The following is a 7,500-nucleotide window of genomic DNA, read 5'->3' as shown; positions in this document are numbered from 1 at the left end:
CCAGTGTAAAAAAAAAAGAAATTTAGAAGAAGGTGATAGAAGAAGGTTTTTCCTTCTATCAGTGGCCCGGGGCCTGAGCTGGATTACTCTTCTTGCTACGACTGGTGGATTGATGATTCACTTGCTTAGTATTCAAATGTATTGATTGTAAGTCGCTTTGGAACAAGGCGTATGCTAAATGCCAAAAATGTAAAATATAAATGTTGCCTTGGCCTTCTCTCCCCCTCTTCTACTTCCTGTGTGTCGGCATGGACAGATGTCTCGGGTTGCCAGACCAGGAGTGAATCCCCCTTCTGTTGATCTTCATTCTCTCCCACACCCCTCCATTGTGAAACCCTGCGCCTTTAATCACACTCCGGAGACCTGTTCTGAGAGGAGAGAGAGACAAAAAAAAAAGATATTGATTTTCTTTTTTCTTTAAAGGTTTCTTTTTCCACATCATGTCGGGTGGGTGGAGGAGTGGAGGAGACTCTCAGACTAGGTGTCTGTTCCTTTCTATCATGCTCCATGTAGCTCTCTCTCTCTCTCTCTCTCTCTGTCTCTCTCTGCTCTCTCTCTCTCTGCTCTCTCTCTCTCTGCTCTCTCTCTCTGCTCTCTCTCTCTGCTCTCTCTCTCTCTCTGCTCTCTCTCTCTGCTCTCTCTCTCTCTCTCATTTTCAACTCCGGCTGATCGATCAGTTTTAAACGCGTAGAGAGAATGAAACCGAGAAGCCCTATGGTGTTGGGAGTTAAGGGGGGGTTTTTCATGGTATCCTACAATAAGATCAGTGCTACTTTTATCTGTCCCCCGGCTGCAGCGAAATAAAACTGTCTTTTTATTTGTTGTTTTTCTATCTAATTGACTTCCTCTCTTCCACCTGAACGGTAGCACAGGAGGATCGTTCTGTCTGCTGAACTAAAAGTTCCCTGCCAGCTCGTATGAGGGTGTGGATCTATCTATATAACACACCTCCCCTGAGTCCTTCCTTTACACTGACAGTCTTCTCTCAGGTTCCTGCGGAAAACTCCTAATGACTACCATGATTAGGCATTATTATCATCAACACCACAGCAGATGCTGCTAACCCTCCTCCTCTTCTCTCTCCGTCTCTTTCTCTCTTTCTCTTGTCAGTTTCCCCCCGTGAACTTTTTCTTATTAAGAGACACATTTCTCAACAAATCGTGACCATATTTTCCAGACACAAAACGCTACTAAATACGCCGTGACTTTGAGAAGTTTCGGCACACTCCTCTGTCTCTCCATCTGTTGGTGATATCTTCCTTCCACTGCCGACAGATGCACTATCTCAGCCGTGAAGAGCTATCACAGAGTGTAAATGAAGGGGGTAAATGAAAGCAATCAAGATCTTTATGTGACAGGAGGGCGATTAATCCCCAAACTGCGCTGAAATCCATTGTTCCTTCACACTTGACCTCCTCCCTTTCATCTATCCTTTTCTTAAATGTCGGTGCTCATCCCCCCTTTCGTCTCTCTATCCCTCACGCCAGGAGGTGAGGACTGAGATGTCGTTATCTCGAACGTCTGGAGTCGTAAGGGCCCGGTCGTTTACGTCTCGAAATCCCAAACGAACAGTGTTTCCAGCACGTTCTACAGCACAATCCTCCTAGTCGGCATTTGGTTTGATAAGACTTTTTCGAAGGCTGTGAAGAAGAAGCCACAGATTGTAGGCATAACAAATATTTCCACCGGTTTTGTGTAATTAACAAGATGCGTACCTTTTTAATCTGCTCACGGCTCTCTGTGATCTCCTGAAATGAGGAGAAATAAGCCCTTTTAATTGCCTCCTAGATGACTTTCATAATTAACCGTGTTAATCAACCCGGGAGGTTGAGCAACTCCATCACGACTCACTGTTAGACGGAGCAGTTCATAGACTGATAGATTGAGCAGTTCATAGACTGATAGACGGAGCAGTTCATAGACTGATAGACAGAGCAGTTCATAGACTGTTAGACGGAGCAGTTCATAGACTGTTAGACTGAGCAGTTCATAGACTGTTAGACGGAGCAGTTCATAGACTGTTAGACTGAGCAGTTCATAGACTGATAGACTGAGCAGTTCATAGACTGTTAGACTGAGCAGTTCATAGACTGATAGATTGAGCAGTTCATAGACTGTTAGACTGAGCAGTTCATAGACTGTTAGACGGAGCAGTTCATAGACTGTTAGACGGAGCAGTTCATAGACTGATAGACTGAGCAGTTCATAGACTGTTAGACTGAGCAGTTCATAGACTGTTAGACGGAGCAGTTCATAGACTGTTAGACGGAGCAGTTCATAGACTGTTAGACTGAGCAGTTCATAGACTGTTAGACTGAGCAGTTCATAGACTGATAGATTGAGCAGTTCATAGACTGTTAGACGGAGCAGTTCATAGACTGTTAGACTGAGCAGTTCATAGACTGTTAGACTGAGCAGTTCATAGACTGTTAGACTGAGCAGTTCATAGACTGTTAGACGGAGCAGTTCATAGACTGTTAGACGGAGCAGTTCATAGACTGTTAGACGGAGCAGTTCATAGACTGTTAGACGGAGCAGTTCATAGACTGATAGATTGAGCAGTTCATAGACTGATAGACTGAGCAGTTCATAGACTGATAGACTGAGCAGTTCATAGACTGATAGACTGAGCAGTTCATAGACTGATAGACTGAGCAGTTCATAGACTGTTAGACGGAGCAGTTCATAGACTGATAGACTGAGCAGTTCATAGACTGTTAGATTGAGCAGTTCATAGACTGTTAGATTGAGCAGTTCATAGACTGTTAGACGGAGCAGTTCATAGACTGTTAGACGGAGCAGTTCATAGGGCAGATTCCAAAATGATGTTCGCCTGGTTGCAAATCATTCCTCAGACTATGTCGAAACTATTGTAGAGAGCCACTCCTATCCTTAGTCTAACTCACTATTTTGTCAACATCAACATCATGTCTGAGGAGGATGTGTGTGTGTGTGGGGGGGGGGATGGGGGGTCTGATTGGCATGCAGCGTATTGTTGGCTTCTCTGTCTGTGTTTATTGACTTGTTTACCCTGAGTGGAGGAGGATGTATTGGGTGTGTGATGCCCTGCATCTTTATCTGTCACCGTGTCTCCGTCTCCCTCTAATCTCACCAGTGTGACCAGCTGCTCCTAAAATGGCATCTCCTCGGGTAACCATCTCCGCAGCGGAGCCCTCTTTCAGAACGGCTATCCTCTCTCCTTCCTTCTCACTCTCTCTATCTTTCGCCCCTCCCCCCCCCCCCGGCTCTAGTGCACGGTCCTGGCTCGGCTCAGAGTCGGTAAAAACCACTCAGCCTCGGCCCAGTTCACACTCCCGGAATGATTGAAGTGACAGCAGCGTTTTTCCGCCCGTCTGCAGAGAGTCATTTTTATCTGCTGTCCTGCGTGGCGACCCGACTCAGCAACCGGACAGCCAGAGCTGTGGGTCAGGGTATGTGTGTGTATAGGGTCAGGGTATGTGTGTGTATAGGGTCAGGGTATGTGTGTGTATAGGGTTAGGGTATGTGTGTGTATAGGGTCAGGGTATGTGTGTGTATAGGGTTAGGGTATGTGTGTGTATAGGGTCAGGGTATGTGTGTATAGGGTTAGGGTATGTGTGTGTATAGGGTTAGGGTATGTGTGTATAGGGTCAGGGTATGTGTGTGTATAGGGTTAGGGTATGTGTGTGTATAGGGTCAGGGTATGTGTGTGTATAGGGTCAGGGTATGTGTGTGTATAGGGTTAGGGTATGTGTGTGTATAGGGTCAGGGTATGTGTGTGTATAGGGTTAGGGTATGTGTGTGTATAGGGTCAGGGTATGTGTGTGTATAGGGTTCGGGTATGTGTGTGTATAGGGTTAGGGTATGTGTGTATAGGGTTGGGTATGTGTGTGTATAGGGTCAGGGTATGTCTGTGTATAGGGTTAGGGTATATGTGTGTATAGGCACTTGTGTACAGTTAGTCTGCGTTTCTTGGAGGATAAACTGAGGGTACTGATGATTTTGAGGACATGTTGATTAGATTTGATTCAACTCGATTAGATTCAACTTTATTGTCATTGCAGAGTACAAGTCCTGAGACAACGAGATGTAGTCAAAATATCCATATCGGAAAAGGTGATTTGGAGTCGAAGGTCATTTAAACTCCTAGCCTAACCTAACCTTTACCCTCCGGTTCAGTTAATACTCTCCAGAGTCATCCCGAATAGTCTCTTGTGTTTGGTACATGTGTCTCTATCCTACATCCGACATCTTAACGTATGACACTGGTACATCGTAAATACTCTTTACGTTCACCCGCGTCACACACTGTGTGTGTTTTTCGGTGTGAGTGTGACTTCTAAGAGAAGAGTGTCATCTCTCTACCCCCCTCCTGTCCTCCTCAGACAGCGGTGACTGGCGGCTGTGTCACCTCCGGTGGTTGCAGGCTTGATCCTGATTGTGTGGGACGTGCGTCAACGTCCTCTTTGAGCCCCATCTGTTCCTTAAAATCAATACCCAGCGCCCGGGGCAAAGACTTGCTTGGCTTCACCCCGGGGGTTAGAGTGGGTGGGTGGATTGGAAAGGGGGCAGGGAGGCGTGTGTGTGTGGGGCGGGGGGGGGGGCTGGCACTGCTGTGGTCTCAGGGGTGCAGGAGGATTTGTTCTTGTTTTATGGTATTGTGACTGTCTTTCATTTGATCAGGGCAAAGGTCGTACGACCAAGTCTGCCCTGTCTACCCGATGTGGATGAGGTTTAATGTGACTAAGTCTCCCCTGTCTACCAATGATTGGAGCTCACATACTATAGCACTGGCAAGACATTTTCATCCACATTGTTTTTTTTTTTTTTTTTACTTAAATAGTTAGCGTCCCCCCTCAGAAATGTCCCCTGAATACACTTGTTATATACGTTTACCCCAGTAGTGAGGGTAAAGAAAAAGGGTGATTAGTTTGGGTGAAAAAACCTAATCACATGTATGTTCCTTATTATTGCCATAACAACCAAATATATAGCCCTGAGCTGCCAGAAACAATGTCAGAACAGTTCCAGGTCAAGTGTCAAATTAAAGTTTCTTATTGCATCTCAAGGAAATTGATGGCTATTTCACAAGTCATGCTTGCACTCTTGATAAGGCAAACAACATATGTACAGTATTGATGCCATCTCGTATGAGAATGTAATTCACTGCCATATGGCTTGCTGTACGTATCAGTGTTGGCTGGCTAGTAATAGCTAACCTGGTATTATTATACCTCCTTAAATGTTGTGTGTTGTGTACTGATTCCTTTACCATTGACATGACTGATGTGTTGAGATCAGACTGAGCCCTAGATGTGTACTGCTGGAGTCTCTACCTACAGTGTACAGTCAGCTTTTTGGGAGTAACAGGTGAATTATCAACATGTATAACATATGTAACATTTGCTTTAGATCAGGTACTGCAACATAGCTTACTAATAATGACTAAATGGTATTGATTGGTGAGTACATGAACCAACATTTATAAATGCACTCATTAACAATGACCAAATATCCAATTCATGATATCCAATACATTCATATAGACATAGATGAATGAGGATATAGATTCACCGTGAACACATTCCTTCTAAATGACCTCATCAGAGTCAGAACCATAACCTTTCTGAATCATGAATCAAACATTTAAATATAAACTTGATAAGGTATAAATACATAAATCACAATTTCAGCATTGCTTACTGACATTTACCAATGTATGGAAAATGATGAATAAATGGTGAGAACATTCTTTACAAACACTTTTGCATTGTTACTGAATGTTATTATAAAGCCTTCACCTCCCTTTTTACTACTTTTTATCTGTACTTTTCTCTCTCTCCCTCCCTCTCCCATTCTGTCTCTTTAACTCTCTCTCATCCTCATTACCCCCATTTCCTCTTTACCACTCTCTCTCTCTCTTCTCTCTCTCTCTCTCTCTTCTCTCTCTCTCTCTCTCTCTCTCTCTCTCTCTCTCTCTCTCTCTCTTCTCTCTCTCTCTCGCTCTCTCTAAAAGTCAGATAAAAGAATGATGCAAACTCCATCTCTTTCATGCCTGATCCTTCACAAACAAGCACATTTGCCAGGGGGCCTCAGGAACTTGAAAACACATCTTTTTATAGGAGAGTAGATGCAAAAACATTAATATCAACTTGTGAGTTCATAAGAAAGTGCACAACTAAATGCAGCGACAGATTCTTGAACCTTGAGTTCATATACAAGACCATGAACTATGTCAGTAAGAACTAACTAAGTTCCAACCTGTTCCAAGTGATACAAGAAGCCAAACATCGGCAACATAAAGCCTCACATTTCCACTCCTTTGAGGAGTTAGCAAAACACGCATAATAAAAACAGCATGTGACATTTTCACTGTGAAGGAAACATATGTCGAGTGATTTTCCTCTCGCTCTACCGTCGCGTTTGTCTTTGTCTCCGTGCGGTCTACCGATGACACCGACCGACTAATGGGCCAGGACAACGAGTGAAGTTGGGTGAACTGACGATGGAGACAGACGCTCTCTAATGTCTTTAATGCTCATCTCCCACAGAGTGCCGCTGTGTCTCCGTGGGCTCCCCTGCCCTCTGTTTGTGACACACTGGCTCCTTATTTACCCGGCTGTTTGTATTTGCTGTTTTACTTTTTCCTCCAGCCATCGTCGGAAGTCGTTTTAGGGGTGACGCTCCATTACACTCTCTTCCGTCTCAGCCTCTGCAGTGTTTGCACAGATGCTACGCACCAATTAGACCATGAGCCACATGGAGACAAGCCGCAGCAGAGACTGTCATTACATTCAGAGAAAGAGAGAGAGAGGGAGAGAGGGAGAGAGAGAGGGAGAGAGTGAAAGAGAGAGCAATAGGGGGAGATGGAGAGGGAGGGAGGAGAGGGAGAGATGGAGAGGGAGGGAGGAGAGAGATGGAGGGAGAGAGTGAGGGATGGAGGAAAGAGGAAGAAAGGGGAGAGATACAGGCAGAAAGAGAGAAGAAAGAGAGAGTCCTAGGAAGATAGAGAGGGAAAAATTAGAGAGAGCGAAGGAAAGAGCCGGAAAGGAGAAAGAGAGAGAGAGAGAGGGAGATGTTTGCGTAACCTGTGATGGGCGAGCTCCAGCCGCGGGTGGTGGAGATTAAAAATTCATCGGCCCAAGCCTTTTAAGATCTCTGAGAGTTAAGTATCAATTTAAGGGCCTTCAGATCTGCTTTGCTTCACGTTTCAAAGGCCTGGGAGGATGTGGTGCGAAGACAGCAGGAGAGGGAGAGATGGATGGAGATGAGATTGTAGGAGGTGAAGAGAGTCAATTCACGAGGGACAGATGGAGAGACAGTGAAAGAGGGACAGAATGTGGGGGAAGAAAGAGAGTGTGAGGAGAGAGAGAGTGAGAGAGAGAGATTTACATCACAACCTGTGGTAAACTTTAGGCAGCTAGCATTCTGATACCTTTCTACCGAAACAGTAGGAACCAAAGTATGCAGTGGAACTAAAGTATGGTTGTATATCTTTCAGGAAATGTTAGAAGGTGTACC

Source organism: Nansenia antarctica (assembly GCF_963989245.1).
Source record: "Nansenia antarctica genome assembly, chromosome: 3".
Classification (NCBI taxonomy): Eukaryota; Metazoa; Chordata; class Actinopteri; order Argentiniformes; family Microstomatidae; genus Nansenia; species Nansenia antarctica.
Note: the sequence above shows the minus strand (reverse complement) of the source record.